This window comes from Anas acuta, chromosome W (assembly GCF_963932015.1).
Source record: "Anas acuta chromosome W, bAnaAcu1.1, whole genome shotgun sequence".
NCBI classification, from domain to species: Eukaryota; Metazoa; Chordata; class Aves; order Anseriformes; family Anatidae; genus Anas; species Anas acuta.
This window is the reverse complement of record NC_089016.1, coordinates 18,947,498-18,968,698: the sequence shown is the minus strand read 5'-3', so window position 1 is coordinate 18,968,698 and position 21,201 is coordinate 18,947,498. Positions and strand designations below refer to the sequence as shown.

Genomic DNA, 21,201 nt, shown 5'->3' with positions numbered 1-21,201 from the left:
CAGAGGGCCAGGCTGTGCCACAACACACATTGTGTGCGAGACCATGTGAGGAAAGAGTCTTTTCCTCTTCCTGATTTCTCAGGAATTTCTCATCACTCCTCTTTGTGAAGCTTATATGCTAGCCAACTAGCAATTAGCTTGAAGTGCAAACAGAAATAGTCAACACATTATAATTAAAAATTCAAGTGCTTAAAAATGAGTCAGAAGTGTTATTCTCATACTTGAGCACAAATACCAGCTGCCTATACTCACGTACTGTTTTCCGCACCTCCGTCCCTCCTCCTAGCCACCCAGACAAAATACCAACCTTGCTGGTATTCCAGAACCACAGAAAGCAACTTTTTATTAGCTTTCAGTGTTTACCTGTAATCTGAACTCCAGGTGAGGCATTTGGGTTTAGCAAATATACCTCATGAGCAACTTACTGTTCTCCTTAGAGGTAGTTACAAACTTATTCCCTCCACAAAGGCAGCTTTCCCTCCTCCAGGGCAGCAGGGGAAGCTGCACTGCCTGACTCCAGCTCTATCAGAAACAGCGATTACAAGAGTGAAGAGAGGCAGGAAGACCACACAATGAACACCTCAAAGGAGCACCATACCCAGTTTCCACTTTCTTGGAGCGCACAATATATCACCAAGGTCAGACCTTAAGCTTATTAATTGATTTAGGCAACTTAATATACTTTAAGACAAACATTTTAATTGTAAATGTTTGCCTGCTGTTCTAAGGAGACAGATAATAAAGTTTTTAGCTTGAAAACTGTAAGCATCCTATCCTGTGAGACTGCTATTTGGCCTCATGCTTGACAAGTACCAGAAAAGACTTAAAAACAAGTAAAATCTACTTGGAGAGGAGGCGTTTAAGAGAAAACTTATATTTTTAAGGAGACAATTACGGGTTCAAAGCTTTACTGTTCATTCATTTTTAAAAGCCAGAATTACAAGACAGTAAAAAAAAAAAACAAAAAACAAAAAAAAAAAAACCACCACCACCAAAAAAAAAAAAAAACACAAACAACAGGACTTACACTTATGCCATAGCCTCTCCACATCCAAGTTGTTACAGCCTTTGAGGTGCAGCAAGGTACTTTGTGCTGGTTTAAAGCATGCACGGAGGTGCAAGCAAGACCTCGTTTAACTCAGCTATCGCAGTTAGGGCTTCACAAAGATACCTACAGACATCAACACGTGCAGCCGGATCCCACCATGAACAAATCAAGATGTAAGCACAACAAGGAGCTGCCAAGCAAGGCTGAAAGCTCCCTACCAACTGTACAGCCACACAAAAAAAAAAAGAGGGGAGACTTTCCAGAGCAGCCTCATAGGTGTTTGCCTGATAGCCTCAATGCAAAGCTGCGATACTGAAACTGGGGAAAGTGCTTGGCTGCTGCAAGCTGCTCGGTCTGTCCCTCTTTTTATTTAAAGAGGAACAAGTGACAGAGTTAAACTTCATATTCTCCTTGCTCAAAGCCACAGCTGCACCCGCTACGCCTCATGAGCCAACTCAGGCTGGGTGAGCGATGACACCACAACTTTTCCCCAAAAAACACCCTCTCCCACACCACCAAGGAAAACGAGGCAACGCACAGCAACGGCAGGGCGTGCAGCCCCAAACCTCCGCCTCCAAAAGTTGTGCTTTTTTCCCCCAAATCACCCCCGGGGCACAACGCCCGTAACCCCTCGGGGGCGACACCGGGACGAGACACGGTGTAACGTCGGCGACAACAGAGACAGCGGCCGAGCCCGGCCGCTCTGCCCGCACTCACCCAGGCGCTGAGGGCCCCTCCTGGCCTCCTCCTCGGAGGGCAGCGGCTGGGGCATGGACGACCGGCAGGAGCCGAGATCTCCACTGCAGCCCCGAAGCCGGAGAAAATGTCCCCGGAGGCCGCAGGGCTCCGCCGCCCGCCGTCACTTCCGCAGTCGGAGCAGGCGAGCGCCGCGCAGAGCGGCCGCCGCCCCGCAGCGCCTCGCCGTGGCGGAGGCCGACTATGGGGGAGCGGCCCCAGGCCTCGGGCCTGGACGTGGGGGGACTGGGGTCGGGGTCGGCCCTCGCCGGGGCTCAGAGCAGTGGCCCCCTCAGGGAGCCGCTGAGCCCCGCTGCCGGCCCCCCGCTGCCGGCCCCCCGCTGCCTTAGTGCAGATGGTGAACATGGGGAGTGAAAGGAGAGCAACCTGTTTAGGAATAAAGGGTTCTGTTGAGAGAGGGAGTTAGGAGAATCTTAGCAAATACAGATAGAGAGCGCTGACAGTATCAAACTCGGGGATGCTGCTTAATGTCTTTGCTAACTATAGTACATTGTGCAAATTAACTAAAGCAAGAAGCCTTGGACCCCTTACCAAGGTTAGTCTTGTTATAAATGAAGTATCAACTCAATCTGAATTTAGTAATATTTATAAAAGGTATAAATGGCAAGTAAACAGCACTGGGTATGCGGGGAGTCTACGCTCCATCAACACGCACACATGAACTTCAAACATTCTAAATATATAGAACATTGCTTTTATATACTAAACCCTAGTATGCCTATTGTAGGAATATAAATGTTGTTTTTGCAGAGTTACATTGTTTAGAAGGAGGGAATGTGGTACTGAGATATGCTTACAGTGATAAGAAAGCTTTGCAGGTGACCTTGCAAAATGCAGACAACCAGACTCCTTAGGACAATCACGGTGTCAAGTCAGATAAGTGAAGAAACATTACCACTTCGAGCAGTAAAAATGTCAAAAGAAAATTGAAATTTAACAGGCCGGCAACTGAAGGCCATGCATTGTTTGTGAAGCATCAGATAGATTGTGAACCTGGATTACCCACTCAGTGGGGAAACAGGGGAGGGTCCTGTCATCAAAAGGTATATAAACTGTGTTTTGGAACTAGTAGACGCGCTCTCTCCTGCCTGTGGGGTGCCCGCCATTGCAATCACGAATAAATTACTACTTCACTGAGATCCTCGCCTGAGCCTAAGTTATTGGCTACGGAGTGTTTCTTACACTATACAATCAGAAAAGGTAACAAACAATCCTTTAAGTTCCATGAGTTAACAGTCTCCATTTTCCATTCCTTTTCTTGATTACAAACAAGTCTCCATTTTCCATTCCTTTTGAACAATATGTCTTGCTTTAAGTTGTCAAGCAACTCGGTCTTCAGGCCTTATGTACCCCATTCTTTTCGGATTGAAGAAAAGCATATCCATCTCCTTTTCAAGGCCAATAGGGCCTGGGTCAAAAAGCACATCCAGGTCAGCAGGGGGCGTAACAGCAAAACCCTTCGATTGCTGTAGCAGCAGAGGGGCCGATGGCGTAGTAGTCAGATCAGTAAAGGAGCCCGCAGCTCCCTCACTATCTGGCAAACCACACGTTTCTGATTGTGGCCCCACATGGCTCTTTAAGGCCTCAGAGACTGCTCGCCAGGTGCCGAGCAATCCCGCTGCAACCTTGTCGTTTTTAGTTGCAGAGTCCCCGATTCAAAGAACGAAGCTGAAATTTCTAAGTGACGAAGTATCCTTTATTGTCAGCGCTGGATGCACGGGGAATCCTTCCACCTAACGTTCATGTTTGAAGTGACAAACTATCTCATATTTGTACAGCAAAACAATGAATATTCTATTAACACCTATAAGTATTCATTACCTAAACCCGCCTACTCTCACTTCGTATGCTAATTAGCTTATCAGTCCTTGCGCTTGCGCAAAGCTTCCCAAGAATTGTTGGCCGGGGTCTTCGGGACGTGGGCAGTGGTCTTTGGGAGGAAGACCGTAGGTCTTCCTCATGATGTACCATAGGTCTTCCTCATGATGTACTTTTCACCTTTTGCTAAAGAATGCCAAGTTGGCTGAATCAGTTGTTTTCCAAGCCGCAGGAATGCTGAGTTGGCTCAAGTTAGCTCAAGTTTCAGCATAACTGAAGGTCGACAGATAGCAGGATGTTTCAATTAACAAGATGCTTCAACATAACAGAAGGTCGACAGATAACAAGATGTCATATATTTTGTTCTCATTATATTTTAACTACAAGATTTATTCTATCCTAAAGTGAGTTTATACAATATCATTCCCCCCTTTTCTGGAAAAACTAGTAAATTCTTTTACTTAATACGAAATTTTTTCTTCCCAGTCTTTATGATATGTACTCCTCAATACCTTACAGAATCACAGAATCACAGAATTTCTAGGTTGGAAGAGACCTCAAGATCATCGAGTCCAACCTCTGACCTACACTAACAGTCCCCACTAAACCATATCCCTAAGCTCTACATCTAAACGTCTTTTGAAGACTTCCAGGGATGGTGACTCCACCACCTCCCTGGGCAGCCTGTTCCAATGCCTCACAACCCTTTCAGTAAAGAAGTTCTTCCTAACATCTAACCTAAAACTCCCCTGGCACAACTTTAGCCCATTCCCCCTCGTCCTGTCACCAGGCACGTGGGAGAATAGACCAACCCCCACCTCTCTACAGCCTCCTTTAAGGTATCTGTAGAGAGCGATAAGGTCGCCCCTGAGCCTCCTCTTCTCCAGGCTGAACAAGCCCAGCTCCTTCAGCCGCTCCTCGTAGGACTTGTTCTCCAGGCCCCTCACCAGCTTCGTCGCCCTTCTTTGGACCCACTCAAGCACCTCAATGTCCTTCTTGTAGCGAGGGGCCCAAAACTGAACACAGTACTCGAGGTGCAGCCTCACCAGAGCCGAGTACAGGGGGACGATCACCTCACTAGCCCTGCTGGTCACGCTGTTTCTGATACAAGCCAGGATGCTGTTGGCCTTCTTGGCCACCTGAGCACACTACTGGCTCATATTCAGCTGACTGTCCACCATCACTCCCAGGTCCTTCTCTGCCTGGCAGCTCTCCAACCACTCATCTCCCAGCCTGTAGCCCTGCTTGTGGTTATTGCGCCCCAGGTGCAGGACCCGGCACTTGGCCTTGTTAAACTTCATGCAGTTGAACTCAGCCCATCGGTGAAGCCTATCCAGATCCTGCTGCAGAGCCTTCCTACCCTCGAGCAGATCGACACACGCACCTAACTTGGTGTCATCTGCAAACTTACTGAGGGTGCACTCAATGCCCTCGTCCAGATCATTGATGAAGATGTTAAAGAGGACCGGCCCCAGCACCGAGCCCTGGGGGACGCCACTAGTGACTGGCCTCCAACTGGACTTGACTCCATTTACCACAACTCTTTGGGCCCGGCTATCCAGCCAGTTCCTAACCCAATGAAGCGTGCGCCAGTCCAAGCCAAGAGCAGCCAGTTTCTTGAGGAGAATGCTGTGGGAGACGGTGTCAAAAGCCTTGCTGAAGTCAAGGTAGACCACATTCACAGCCTTTCCCTCGTCCACCCAGCGTGTCACTTTATCATAGAAGGAGATCAGGTTCGTCAAGCAGGACCTGCCTTTCATAAACCCATGCTGACTGGGCCTGATCGCCTGCATGCCCTTCAAGTGCCGCATGATGACTCTCAAGAGGATCTGCTCCATGAGCTTCCCTGGCACTGAGGTCAAACTGACAGGCCTGTAGTTCCCTGGGTCAGTCCTCCGGCCCTTCTTGTAGATGGGCATCACATTTGCTAGCCGCCAGTCAACTGGGACCTCCCCCGATAGCCAGGACTGCTGATAAATGATGGATAGTGGCTTGGCCAGCTCCTCTGCCAGTTCTCTCAGTACCCATGGGTGGATCCCATCCGGCCCCATCGACTTGTGCACATCCAAGTGCCGTAGCAGGTCACCAACCAGTTCTTCGTGGATAGTGAGGGCCACATCCTGTTCCCCATCCCCTTCCACCAGCTCAGGGTACTGGGTATCTAGAGAACAACCAGTATTGCCGCTAAAAACTGAGGCAAAGAAGGCATTGAGCACCTCCGCCTTTTCCTCATCTCTTGTAACTAAGTTTCCCCCCGCATCCAGTAAAGGATGGAGATTCTCCTTTGTCCTCCTTTTTGTGTTGATGTATTTATAAAAGCGTTTTTTGTTATCTTTAACGGCAGTAGCCAGATTGAGATCCAGATGAGCTTTGGCCTTCCTAATTTTGTCCCTGCACAGCCTCGCAACATCCTTATAGTCCTCCCTAGTGGCCTGCCCACTTTTCCAAAGATTATAAACCCTCTTTTTTCTCCTAAGCTCAAGCCACAGTTCTCTGTTCAGCCAGGCTGGTCTTCTTCCCCACTGGCTCATCTTTGGGCACATGGGAACAGACCGCTCCTGCGCCATTAGGATTTGCCTCTTGAAGAGCGCCCAGCCTTCCTGGACCCCTCTGCCCTTCAGAACCGCCTCCCAAGGGATTCCACCAACTAGTGTCCTGAGCAGCCCAAAGTCAGCCCTCCGAAAGTCCAATACAGTGGTTTTACTGGTTCCCTTCCTGGCCTCGCCAAGAATAGAGAACTCCACCATTTCGTGGTCACTCTGCCCAAGACAGCTCCCGACAATCACATCCTCCACCAGTCCTTCTCTGTTTGTGAACAGAAGGTCTAGCGGGGCACCACCCCTGTTAAGTTCACTAATCAGCTGCGTCAGGAAGCTATCTTCCACTTTCTCCAGAAACCTCCTAGACTGTTTTCTCTGGGCTGTGTTGTGCTTCCAGGATATGTCAGGGAAGTTGAAGTCCCCCACGAGTACAAGCGCTGAAGATTTTGCAACTTCTGTCAGCTGCCTGTAGAACTCCTCATCCGTTTCCTCATCCTGGTTCGGCGGTCTATAGCAGACCCCGACCAGGACACTAGCCTTGTTGTCCCAGCTGATCCTAACCCAAAGGGACTTGACCTTGTCATTCCTAGCCTCGAGTTCTACAACATCGAAAGACTCTCTAATATAGAGAGCCACACCACCACCCCTTCTGTGCTGCCTGTCCCTTCTGAAGAGCCTATAGCCAGGCATAGCAGCACTCCAGTCATGAGACTGGTCCCACCACGTTTCCGTGATGGCAACCAAGTCGTAGCCTGCCCGCTGCACAATGGCTTCCAGCTCCTCCTGTTTGTTACCCATGCTGCGTGCATTGGTGTAGATGCACTTCAGCTGGGCCATTACCTTATTCCCCGGAATTTTTTTTGTTCCCCCTGGCACAGCTCCAACAATCCTTGCTTCACCCCCATCCCCCTTCTTACCTAGTTTAAAGCCCTATCAATGAGCCCCGCCAGCTCCTGGTCAAGGATCCTTTTTCCCCTAAAGGATAGGGACCCGTCTACGGCCATCAGACCAGGTAATGCACGTTTGTCAAGGAGGCTAACATGGACATTCATTGTAACAATTTCCAATTCCAAATAAGTAATTCAAAAGACAATATTAAACTTATACCAACTAATATCAATGAAACAATAATTGGGTGACTCAATGTGTTCAAAATCCCAGTTGCAGTTGGCGACCATCCAAAGAGTGTATCCCACCAGTTGTGACTTGTGTCTTGTTTCACTCTTTGCAAAACTCTGCTTATTTCCTTTGTATCATGATGGACAGTGATTAGAGTCTTCTCTCCATTTTCCTGAATGCCTTTTAAAATTTTAATCAGGTCTTGGTGTTTAACTAGTTGCTTCACTAGTGTGAGGTTCATTCCAATAGGTGTAGGTAATAACTTATGATACATTGTGCTGTTGGCCTTGATCAACTGGTGGGATTCCACTGGTGCCAAATATAGAAAATCACACTTGATGATTCTGACAAAGTTACAAATACAAAAGTTAGAATGATTTTTGCTATGGAGAGTTATGTTCTCCTTATCTACTTCTACCAAATCACAAGCAGTTCTTAAACACACAGCCTTGACCAATATATACAAGCACAGTCTTTTGACTAGTATTTGGATGAATTTCAAAGTGGCAAACACCTTGCTCCGTGTCAAGACATACATCCTGTGCATCAATTGTATTGCTTTCACAAATAAATCCTTGTTGTTCCCTGGAAACACACGATTCTAGATTTACAGACTGCCATTTCCCATTCTCCATCTGTGCCCATGTTCTATGCTCCGAAGGATAGAGCACTGTCTTCTCATGGTTTAATCCTAGTGCAATGATCGGGTGGATAACATAAACTGTGGCATTACTTATAGTAAGCACGAAGGCAGTAGCCATGTTAACAATGGGATCATAGGTAAAATTTACCAGAGTCCACCAAGACTGGAACTTCTTCTCAAAATCATTGGCATTGTCCCAAACAGTCTTTCAGACTTCAGCCGGAAAAATGCCTTCACTTTGTTAGAAATGGCTCATTCTTCAAAATAGGATTAAATAAAAAAATAGGATTTATTAAAAGAATAGAGGTAAGCAAACAGCGCTGGGTGCACTGGGAGTCTCCGCTCCACCAGGACGCACACCAGTTACATCAAGTAGCTGATTTTTATGCTCCTAGACTAATACATATTCATTACTACTTGTAAAAAAAACAGGTTATTATAATTAGCTTCCAGGATCCAGTCCCTCCTACTGGAGCATGCACATCAGTCTCCCGTGGTCCCTCTGGGGGTCTCTAGGGGTCTTTCATGCTGAAGGCTCGTAGTCTTCCTCTCCATGTTTTTTTCTCTTCCTTCTCCTTTGTACTCCTTTGGCACCGTATCAAGTTTATAGAACATCCCCTCCAGGTCTTGTCTCCCAGCCGTCCTTCAGCTTCTTTTTTTCTTCTTAATCTCTTGTCCACCTGGCCAGATACCAGAGGCTTGCATAGTATCCCATAACAGTCACTAGTTGTTATCAGTTGTTCTGAAACCCCCAGACATCAAAGACTTCATACAAACACAAATAGCTTTCTTATTGACGCTTCACGAGTAATTAAAACATTCCTCACCAACCATTCACAGGGACAGTCACACCTATAGCAGTGTTAAGTTAATCTCGAAGAAGACAAAAAAAAGGCTGTAACTGTTAGAAATAGAAGTCCAGAATAACAAAAGCAAACAGGTTCATAAATTTAAGGAGTATTTTCTGAAGACTTGATAAATTGACTAGAATGAGGGGGAGACTGGGACACACTGCATCTGTGGTTCAAGAATTAAATTGCCAGTGCAGGGCCCAGAGGCAGACAGGACTGTTCTTTATGGACACGAATTGTTAAAACATTCCTCACAACTTCCTTCCCTAATGATCAAGGCAGACGTTGCCTGCAACCATAACTGTGCTTGCATACAACTAAGAGCTAAAGATACATTATCTTGAACCATACTAAGTGCATCTATTATTAGTTTGTGGTCTTGGTCTTCAGCCTTTTCCCATCTTGGTAACACCTTTGAAACTTGCCATTGGCTAGTTCCCAATGCCAATAAGGATGATTGTAGGGGTTGTTTTAGTTTTGTCAAATCACTTGTTGCTGTGGCTAGCTTATTCATTAATATTTCTGAATCAATTCCATTTAAAACTCCTAACCCCGTTCCTAGCATTCCAGTTAAGTCTCTTCGTGACCTGCCCCTGAAGTGTACTTGCTTTTGTGACCATATTGTCTAGTCTTCAAATGATGTCTTTAGGAAAGGAGAGCAGGCTGGTTGAACTGCTGAGATGTTAATTTGTATTAGCAATTCAACACGCTTGAGAGACCATTCTGGATTAAATAACAATTGCTGTTGGCCTGTGTTCCTTACTACATATGGGCCTGTTTCATAAATTTTGGGTACCAGTTTGGTTGGAGGTGGGGCATGGGTTGTAGAGGGTCCCACTGTTGTAGTAAGTGCTGCATATATTGTAAAATTTAATATGAGGCCCTCACCCTTTTTGATTTTGAACTTTTGGCCATTATTAGTCCAAAAACAGCTGATTACTACATTCTGTGTCAATGTAAAATTATACCAGCAATCTAATTTACCTGGGCGAATACAACCTTTTCGTTGGCCATTTTTGGAAATCGGTTTCACTAAAATCCCCGTTACTTTCTCGTGGGTCGTTCCATTAATCATTTGGCACCATATTTTAATTTCGTCTCCTATGGTTCTTTCATGTGTCCACTCTTCCCCTAATTTTTGCCAATCTGATGGTGTATATAAATGGTCACCATTTGTTCGCCAGATGACCACAACTGCTAACTTTCCATTAAAGTTCTTATCCTCTGTTGTTACGGCTTCAGTCCAGGGCCACTCACCATTCTCTGTTATCATAGAGGCACCTTCTTGAATCACAATTACAACTATAAGATATAGAAACAAAACAATTCTATGAACAAATTTTCTGCCAACCATATTACCAAATACTCACGACCGTAATGTCCTCATTTTGTTCGACTCAGCTTTAGTTTCAGTTCTGGAGCTTTAGTTTCTGGAGCTTTCTTCACTGGGGAACGATGGATCCAAGTGGCTTGTTCTCTAATCTTGATAGCAGTGTAAGTTGTCCGCAACACTTGATACAGTCCATTCCATTTTTCCTCTAGGGGTTGTCCTGAAAAAGTTTTTATATATATATATAACCCCCAGGCTTAAAGGGGTGGATTGGTTGATCCAACCCTCTAGCCCTGGTCCCTAAAACAAACGTATGTACTTTATTTAATTATTTCTGAAGTTCAGTTATATAAGCATATAAATATTCTGATCCCAAATGTGTTAGATCCTTTCCACTAAATAGAAATTGATATGGCCTTCCATATAAGATTTCAAAGGGACTCAAATTCTCTTTTATTCTAGGTTTAACTCTGATTCTAAGTAATGCTAAAGGGAAGGATTGAGGCCATGACAAATTAGCCTCTTGTCCAATTTTAGCTATTTGTTGTTTAATTAAATTGTTCATTTTTTCTACCTGTCCACTTGCCTGTGGTCTATAAGGAGTATGTAGTTGCCAATCTATCTTTAGGATCTTACTTATCTGTTGTACCACTTGCGCACAAAAATGTGAACCTCTCTCAGAAGACATTGCTACTGGAATCCCACAGCGTGGTATTATTTCATTTAACAAGACTTTAACCACTTCTCTTGCTTTGTTTGTTTGACAGGGAAAGGCTTCAGGCCATCCTGAAAACGTGGCAGTCAGAACCAGTAAATAACGATACCCCCCTTTTCTAGGGAGTTCTGAAAAATCAATTTGCCACTGTTGCCCCGGATAATTTCCTTTACCGATTATTCCAAATTTTATTCTATTCTTGCTATTGGGGTTATTGTGTAAGCAAATGCTACATTGTTGAGTTACTTGTTTTATCGTTGTATGTAAATTTCGTCCCACTAATGTCTGACTCAGGCTCTTATGCAATGTGTCAGCCCCCAATGTGTTTTATTGTGTTCTGTAAGAACTATGGGCCATATCAAATTAGAGGGTATTATCTTTTAAATATACTCATCCATCTGGTTTCCTTTTACCTTTCACATCTTCAATTAATTTTAAGTCTTCTTTTGTATGATTTGGCTTTTTGGTTCATGTATATAGTTTGGATTTTACCGTCTGGTATCAAAGACAATGCCTTCACCTCAGTTATTTCAGCTGCCTGTTTAGCCTCCTGATCTGCCAATCGATTTCCAATTTCAAAATCGGCATTTCCCTTTTGGTGTCCCCAACAATGCATGATAGCTACCTTTTCAGGTTGTTTTACAGCTTCTAACAATTTTAAAATTTCTTCAGGATGTTTTATCTGTTTTCCCTGAGCAGTCAGCAATCCACGTTCTTTCCAAATCGCTACATGAGCATGTACCATGCCAAATGCATATTTAGAATCTGTCCAAATATTTATTTTCCTTCCTGCTGCTAGTTCCAGTGCTCACGTAAGAGCAATTATCTCTGTTTTCTGGGTGGACGTCCCAGGGGGTAATGGTTTAGACTCGATTATCTGTTGAGCAGTTGTAACAGCGTATCCTGCCTTACGTTGTCCTTGTTTTACAAAGCTGCTTCCATCAGTATACCAAGATTCATCAGCATCTTCTAAAGGTTCTTCCTTAAGATCGGGTCGACTAGAATACACAGTCTCCATTGTTTCTATACAATCATGGGTTATAGGTTCATCCAGAGTTCCGCTAAGGAAAGAAGCTGGATTTACGACGTTAGTGACCGCAATTTCCACATTATCTTGTTCTACTAATATTGCTTGATATTTTAAAAATCTTTGTGGTGAAAGCCAATGGTTTCCTTTTTGTTCCAAAACTGCTGAGACCGTATGGGAGACTAACACTGTCATTTTCTGTCCCATTGTAAACTTCCGAGCTTCTTGTATATTGATAACAACAGCTGCAACAGCCCGAAGGCATCCAGGCCATCCTTTACTTACTTCATCTAATTGTTTAGAGAAGTAAGCTACTGCTCGTTTATAGGGACCCAAGCTTTGTGCTAGTACTCCCAAAGCTATCCCTTGCCTCTCATTAGAGAACAACCAAAAGAATTTTGAGAGATCCAGTAATCCCAAAGCCAGAGCTTGTATAGTTCTCGTATAAGTTGTTTAAAGGCTTTTCGTGCTTCTCCAGTCCAGACTAACTTTGACTGATTACTCTGTATCAATCCATATAGAGGCTTTACCATTAGTCCATAATTATAAATCCAAAGGCGACACCAACCAGTCATTCCTAAAGAGGTTCGTAGCTCCTTTACCGTTCGGGGTTCTGGAGTCCGGCAAATGACTTCCTTACGTTCAGTTCCTAGTTCTCGTTGTCCTCCCGAAATTTCAAGTCCCAAATAGGTCACGCGTTGTTGAGTGTCATGGTTTAACCCGGCCGGCAGCTTAACACCACACAGCTGTTCGCTCACCCTCCCCCCTCCCTCTCTGGGATGGGGGAGTGGAATGGAAAGTGAAGCCCGTGAGTTGAGATAAAGACAGTTTAATAAGACAGGAAAATAATAATAACAATAATAATAATGATACAATGATGATAATAGTACTAATAGTAATAATGTGTACAAACAAGTGATGCACAATGCAATTGTTCACCACCCGCTGACCGATGCCCAGCCTAACCCCGAGCAGTCCGGCCCCCCCCTCCCCCGGCTAGCCACCCCTAGATATTGTTTAGCATGACGTCAGATGGGATGGAATACCCCTTTGGCCAGTTTGGGTCACCTGTCCTGGGTCTGTCCCCTCCCAGCTCTTGCTGCACCCCCAGCCTGCCCGTTGGCAGGACAGAGCAAGAAGCTGAGACGTCCTTGGCTTGGTATAAGCACTGCTCTGCATCAATTGAAACATCGGGGTGTTATCAGCACTCTTCTCATCCTAAGACAAAACATAGCATTCTACCAGCTACTAGGAGGAAAATTAACTCTGTCCTAACTGAAACCAGGACAGCACCGCAGACATTGCCATAAGCAAGGTACAATAAGCAACAGAGTGAAAATCACAAGCAGAATTGCGATTGTAAAGTAGCGTGCCTAATAGAATCTCCATCAGTCAACAAGCCAGTAAGCGCTAGGGATGCTGCTTTGCAGCGATGCTGCGTCTCACTCACACAGCACAATCATGCAGCCACGCAAAGAGGCCCCTTGCACTTCTCATTCATACCACAAGACTATATCACTTAAAACAATAACCAAACTTGCTTGCAGCATCTCTGGCCATGTTCCTCGTGGAGTAACTCACTTCACAGCAATACTTTGTCTCAAAGACTGTGGGGTACTCTCCTCCCTTATGGGGACTATGCTGCTATGCTGCCTGCCAGACATCTCTGCGCGATTTACCAGCTGCCCCAGCCACGCGTACAACTTACAGGCCCTTCCAGTACTGTAAAACATACCGTTTGTCCATGGCTTCAGGAGGTCCTTGTTTACTCCCGTGGTGAGTGGCTGAGAGTGGAGGCCCCTCCGAGGAAAATGCTTGGTGTGCACCTAGGGTCATCCACTCCACAGTCGATCCTGCAGCCGAGCACAGCGACTCCTGGCGCAAGGAATGATGCTATTATAGTTTTGTATAATTACACCAAAGAGATGCATTGTGATTAGGAGCAAGTGTGGCACTGACGATTTGTTTCATGGTTTGGTTTTTGCCCTTGTAATTGAACCTTACACATGCTGTTGCTGTTATACTTCCCAGGATATCTAATTCCTGTGGCTCTAGGGGCGCTTGCGGTAAGTAAACAGTCCAGTCTTTGTTATCTGCCAGGATCTCCACCAGACATGTTGTAAACATGTCATTAGCACTAGCCAGGGACAGGCACATCGCTTCTTGTCCTGTCATGTTGATGAGGGTGACCCAGATGTTGCGGTGTGGTTGTGTGGAGACCTAGGGCTGGCAATAACCGATGACAGCAGTGATTGTGAGGGGAGGCCAACCATGGCCTTACTCCCCTTGCTGCTACCCATCTTGGTCCATGACCCATGGAGACACATGCATGCCCTCGACCCCAAGTTATTAGAGGATGGGGTCCCTCCCGAAGACCTGTATTTAATTTTTTTACCATCACTAAGGCCTGCTCTGATTGTGGCACCTGTGACAGTGTACAATTCATATTTTTGTAATGTTTTACTATGGGCGGTACCTCTTTGTGAGGAAAGGGTAATGATAGGTGATTCATTACGTAAAGTGCCTTTCCCAACCTGTTCTGTGGTGTTTCCTGGGTGTCTCCCCCTTTTTGTTTATTTAGCAGTACTTTCAAGGTGCAATGTGTGCACTCAACAATGGCTTGACCCGTGGGGGAATGAGAAATTCCTGTGATGTGTCGGATACCCCAAGTTTAAAAAAAGGTTTGAAGGAAGTGACTACCATAGGTGGGGCCATTGTCGGTTTTTATTTCCTTTGGGATGCCTAGTGCTGAGAAAGTGACACGGAAGTGAGCCTTGACATGGTGACGAGTTTCACCCGCTGCAGATGTTGCCCAAATAGCATGAGAGAAAGTGTCTACTGATACGTGAACATATTTCAAGCGACCAAATTCTGGAATATGCATTATGTTGGTCTGCCATAACTGTAGGGACCTCTAGGGTTTACTGTTAAAGACAGGGTCGAAACATGTTGTTGACAGTCAGGACATGTTTGGATAATCAATTTGGCGTCAATATAGCAAATTGTTTCGCCAAGACTTTGGCAGATTGATGGAAAAAGGCATGGGATAACTGGATAACTGTGCTTGCTCCAGCACCTTAGGCACTGGGGCAGTCAGGGTCATACTAGTTAGCTGGTCAGCGCATGCGTTACCCTCTGCAAAAATACTGGGCAACATGGTGTGTAAATAATGTAAATAATACAATACGGGTGCACTTGCTGCTCTACCAAAAATAACAGCTCTTTAAATTTTAGAAACAAGTTTTCCTTTGGGATATGTCTCAAATGTGCCCTCTCAATACGCTGAGCGACACCTTGTCCTGGTTTCAGTTAGAACAGAGGTAATTTTCTTCCTATTAGCTGGTAGAATGCTATGTTTTGGCTTAGGATGAGAAGGGTGCTGATAAAACCCCGATGTTTTAATTGTTGCAGAGCAGTGCTTATACCAAGCCAAGGACGTCTCAGCTTTTTGCTCTGTCCTGCCAACAGGCAGGCTGGGGGTGCAGCAAGAGCTGGGAGGGGACAGACCCAGGACAGGTGACCCAAACTGGCCAAAGGGGTATTCCATCCCATCTGACGTCATGCTAAACAATATCTAGGGGTGGCTAGCCGGGGGAGGGGGGGCCGGACTGCTCGGGGTTAGGCTGGGCATTGGTCAGCGGGTAGTGAGCAATTGCATTGTGCATCACTTGTTTGTACATGTTATTAGTAGTAGTACTATTATCATCATTGTATTATTATAATTATAATTATAATTATAATTATAATTATAATTATAATAATAATTATTATTATTATTATTATTATTATTATTATCCTGTCTTATTAAACTGTCTTTATCTCAACTCATGGGCCTCACTTTCCATTTCTCTCCCCCGTCCCAGAGAGGGAGGGGGGAGGGTGAGCGAACGGCTGCGTGGTGTTTAGCTGCCAGCTGGGTTAAACCACGGCACACCTACAGCACATTGCGAGTCAAACACAATAGTCAAAGATACTGTTCTTTTTCTTTTTTTCCTCTTTTTATTTTTTTTCTTTTTTTTTCTTTTTTGTCTTTTTTTTTTTTTTTTCTGGCTGCAAGGAGTCCATGTCCTCGATCACTGCATTGATTCATCGCAAATCATGCAGTAATCTCCATTTCCCGCTCTTCTTCTTGATGACAAACACCGGTGAATTCCATGGCTGTTTGTCGGAACAATATGTCCTTGTTGGAGTTGTTCTTGAACCAACTCCTGCAGACTACTGCTTGGAAAAGAATCAATTGACCAATTTAACGCACACAAATCCATGGGTCCCGATGGGATGCATCCGCGTGTGCTAAGGGAGCTGGCAGATGTGATCGCCGAACCACTCTCTATCATCTTTGAAAGGTCCTGGAGAACGGGTGAGGTGCCTGAAGACTGGAGGATAGCCAATGTCACTCCGGTCTTCAAGAAGGGCAGGAAGGAGGATCTGGGAAACTACAGGCCAGTCAGTCTCACCTCCGTCCCTGGAAAGGTGTTGGAGCAGCTTGTTCTGGATGCCGTCTCCAAGCAATTGGAAGAGAAGAAGGTTATGAGGAGTAGTCAGCATGTATTCACCAAGGGGAAGTCGTGCTCCACCAACCTCGTTGCCTTCTATGATGGCATCACCAGCCGGGTAGATGGTGGGAGAGCGGTGGATGTCATCTACCTTGACTTTAGCAAGGCTTTTGATACTGTCTCCCATGACATCCTACTAGCAAAGCTGAGAAAGTGTGGGATAGAGGAGTGGATGGCAAGGTGGGTTGAGAACTGGCTGACTGGCCGAGCTCAGAGGGTGGTGATCGGAGGAGGAGAGTCTGGCTGGAGGCCTGTTACTAGTGGTGTTCCCCAGGGGTCGGTGCTGGGTCCGGTCCTGTTCAACATCTTCATCGGTGACCTGGATGAGGGAATAGTGTCTGCCCTCAGCAAGTACACCGGTGATACAAAGCTGGGAGGAGTGGCTTACACGCCAGAAGGCTGCGCTGCCATTCAGTGAGACCTGGACCGTCTGGAGAGATGGGCAGGAAGAAACCAAATGAGATTTAATAAGAGCAAGTGTAGAGTCCTGCACCTGGGAAGGAACAACCTGAAGTATCAGTACAGGCTGGGGGACGACCTGCTGGAGAGGAGCTCTGAGGAGAAGGACCTGGGGGTCCTGGTGGACGACAGGTTGACCATGAGTCATCACTGTGCCCTTGTGGCCAAGAGGGCTAATGGGATCCTGGCATGCATTAAAAGGAGTGTGGCCAGCAGGTCAAGGGAGGTGATCCTCCCCCTCTACTCTGCCCTGGTCAGGCCTCACCTGGAGTACTGTGTCCAGTTCTGGGCTCCCTGGTACAAGAAAGACGGGGATCTCCTGGAAAGAGTCCAGCGGAGGGCCACAAAGATGATACGGGGCCTGGAACATCTTCCCTATGAAGAAAGGCTGAGAGACCTGGGTCTGTTCAGCCTGGAGAAGAGAAGACTGAGAGGGGATCTCCTCAGGGTATATAAATATCTGAGGGGTGGGGGACAGAAGGATGTAGCCAACCTTTTCTCAGTGGTTTGTGGGGATAGGACAAGGGGCAATGGCTGCAAGTTAGAGCACAGGAAGTTCCGCACTGACATGCGAAAGAACTTCTTCACGGTGAGGGTGACGGAGCATTGGAACAGGCTGCCTAGGGAGGTTGTGGAGTCTCCTTCTCTGGAGATATTCAGGGCCTGTCTGGATGCCTACCTGGGCATCTTGCTCTGAGGAACCTGCTTTGGCAGGGGGGTTGGACCCGATGATCTTTCGAGGTCCCTACAGTTCTGTGATTCTGTGATTCTAGTTCCCTTTGGTATTGACAGTGGTGGAGATGGTGTCCAAGCCATGTCCAAACCCACTACATTCCAGCCCTCGCCTCTGTGAAAAGCATATTTAAGAATAATCACAGTATACTCTTACTTTATGTGATATATGGAGTAATAATTCGTGTCATGGTTGATGTTAATAAAGAAGGGGGAGATGTGGGAGTGTGGCCATGGGGGTCGGCAAGCCCTATGATTGGTGATAACATCACTCTTAACGATGAGGCCATCAGGAATGTAAAGAGTTTAGAAGGAACAAAGAAGGGTGATTCAGGAGACCCATGCAGTCTCGGGCCGCTTGTTCTCCCACCGTTAAGGCATGGAAGTTGCTGGGGGTTTGCTGGTTGGAACTGTTAAAATTTGTTGTTTAATCATATTATTAGTGTGGTTTTGTGAGAAAAACTCCGTAGCCAATAACTTAGGCTCAGGCGAGGATCTCAGTGAAGTAGTAATTTATTCCCGATTGCAATGGCAGGCGCCCCACAGGCAGGAGAGAGCGCATCTACTAGTTCCAAAACACAGTTTATATACCTTTTGATGACAGGACCCTCCCCTGTTTCCCCACTGAGTGGGTAATCCAGGTTCACAATCTATCTGATGCTTCACAAACAATGCATGGCCTTCAGTTGCCGGCCTGTTAAATTTCAATTTTCTTTTGACATTTTTACTGCTCGAAGTGGTAATGTTTCTTCACTTATCTGACTTGACTTGACACCGTGATTTTCACCTAATTGTCCTAAGGAGTCTGGTTGTCTGCATTTTACAAGGTCGCCTGCAAAGCTTTCTTATCACTGTAAGCATATCTCAGTACCACATTCCTTCCTTCTAAACAATGTAACTCTGCAAAAACAACATTTATATTCCCACAGTTTCAAGGGTTAATGAAACGCGGGAAAAGCAATCACGTTTTGTTGCTTTCGGGAACCTTGTGGAGGGCAGAGCATGTGCAGAAGAAGAGGGAGGCAGTCGAAGCCGCCCCTGCAGTCTGGACAAGATCCAGGAACAAAAGGTTGCTAGCGGTGATGGGGGGGAACCGTGAGCCTTCATCCCCACGACCCCCAACGACCACCCCAAAGAGAATTATAATACGAAGTGGGGATAGGATATACATATGTATAGGCGTACTCGGGTTTCTTATGAATATGTAAAAGCAATGTTCTATATATATTTAGAAAGTTTGACGGGTGGGTGTGCATGTTGGTAGAGCATAGACTCCCCGCCCACCCAGCACTGTTTACTTGCCTTTTATAAATATTACTACATTCAGATTGCATTTATAAGAAATTGGTGACCCCGACGTGATCTTCTTGGGCTTTGGATCTGCGACCGGTAAAGGGAGGCGCCCCACCTAGTGGCCCTTGCCGATAGCGGCGCTAGAGTCCAACAAGATTTCGAACATAAGAGGCAAGAACCAAGAGCTCTTCCTCTGTGACCCGTAATTCTGCGCGCGAAGACCTGAATGAAGAGGATTTGTGAGTATACCGTTCGGTTGGGTGGGATTTGGCTATGTGACTGTGTGTAAGGGTGTGACCGAGATGGAACGTAGTTCCAAAGCGAGTGCGGAGGTCTTCTAACCACGGTTCCGATCTCCCGTGAGGGACTCGGCTGGTGAAGGACCAAAGCGATTAGTCTAGGAATTTGTGGGTGGGTTAACCACTTGCAAGACACCTCCAGACACAGGCACAGCCAGGGATTCGGAACCTCTTTAAGGGTTCCAGGGATTCGGAACTTATTTGAAGCTTCCAGGGATTTGGAACTTATTTGAAGGTTCCAGGATGGGTCAGGAGGAAAGTAGATTCTCAGACCTGAGAGGCTCAAAGAGCCCGGACATTCCACCAGAAAGCCCATTAGGGATAATGTTAAAATATTGGGATGACTGGGAATTGAGGAAAGGAAAAAATAAAGAGAAAATGGCTCAATTTTTTATGATAAAATGCCCAAAGGAACCTTTAAGGCCACATGTTTTTTTGGCCAGTTTTCGGATCCTTTGAGGATTGGGTATGTCAGGCATTGAACCTCTATGTTAACTCTAAGAAGCCTTTTGACCAATGTGAGATATGTTCATCTGATTCGTGTCAGTATGGAACAGTGCTGGGGCCGCATGGTATGATGAATGTGACCTTCTGTCTTACATACCCTTGTATAACCACAAGTCTAAGAAAAACAGAGTGGTTAATGTATATAATTCTTGTATCTTGCAAAGGAATGTTTTAGCAATTCGTGTCAATAGAGAGCTTGAAGGGAAATGTATTTGTAGGCTTTTCCTTGAAGTCTCTGATATCTGGGGGGTTTCAGAATACCTGCTAACTATTATGACTATTGCATGGGACACTATGCAAGTCTCTGATATCTGGCCAGGAGATTAAGGAGACGGGGAGAGCTGAAGAACAACTAAAAGACAAAGCTTGCAGGGGACGCTACACAAGTCTCTGACATAAAGCCAAGTTGGACAAAGGAGAAGGACAAGAGGCAGGAGGACTATGAGCCTTCAGCACGAGAGACCCCCAGAGACCCCCAGAGGGACCACCAGAGACTGATATGCATGCTCCAGTAGGAGGGTTTGGATTCCAGAAACTAATTATAATAACCCTGTGTTTTTTTATGAATATGTATTAGTCTAGGAGCATAAAAATCAGCTGCTTGATGTAAATGGTGTGCATCTTGGTGGAGCAGAGACTCCCGGCGCACCCAGCGCTGTTTGCTTACCTCTGTTCCTTTAATAAATTGTAAACTTTGATTATAGTCCTATTTTGAAGACTGAGCCATTTATTACAATAAGTACATTAAAGGAGGCTGTAGCGAGGCTCCTATCTTAAGAAACTGGCAGAAACTGGTCCTGCGGATGGACAAGAGCCAAGGAGCAACTGAGTCTGCGCAAAGACAAGAGGTCAACTAGCGGTGACGAGGAAGAGTCATCAGTCTTCATCCCCATAACCCCCGACAACCACCACTAGAATACACTGTGCAAGCACAGATGGGAGTAGTTTATGGAATTGACTCCTTGGAACTAATTTTAATACGAAGCGGGGACAGGTCATGAATATGTACAGCTGTATTGTGAAACTTCATGCTTATGTAACTCTTTACTGCATAGAACCAAGGCAAGTTGCCGCATCAGGTGTGCACGACTTTGGGGGGACTACCCCCCTATGCTGCCCAGAGCTGAATAAACATACCTACTTTACAATCTTACTGATTGTGGAGTCTGCTTTCCGCAAGTCAGCGTCCTTATACTTGTCCCAGCATTCTCCCAAGTTTTTAAATCAAACACCGCCAAAACTGTCAACGGGGCCCCATTCTTTTGTAAGAACTTTATACATTTCACTTTATACGGGTCATATTTCACTCCTCTCTTTACCAGGAGTTGAGTCTGTAATTTAGCTATTGCCTCCTCCTCGGCCGATAGATTAGCTCCCATAGTTAATGCCCCAGGCGCTCACTTGCTTCTTGAGACACACAAAAAGTCAGGAAGACTAACGGTAAGGAATGGTAGGTATGTCTCATGAGGAACAGCTTAAAATACTCAGCTTTGAAATGGTAGACCGGG

The 21,201-nt window shown here is 45.7% G+C and overlaps 1 protein-coding gene across 2 annotated transcripts in view; it reads right to left on the bottom strand.

Moving 5' to 3' along the window:
* Positions 1-1,923, bottom strand: part of ARK2N (arkadia (RNF111) N-terminal like PKA signaling regulator 2N) — an 81,338-nt gene extending 79,415 nt beyond the window's left edge. The window contains exon 1 of one of the 2 annotated variants that reach the window (XM_068665271.1): positions 1,766-1,923. The gene's annotated coding sequence lies outside the window, so the exon portion shown is untranslated. The remainder of the gene's footprint in view (positions 1-1,765) is intronic. The other variant, XM_068665270.1, reaches the window with a different exon arrangement.
* Positions 1,924-21,201: the final 19,278 nt, after the last annotated feature.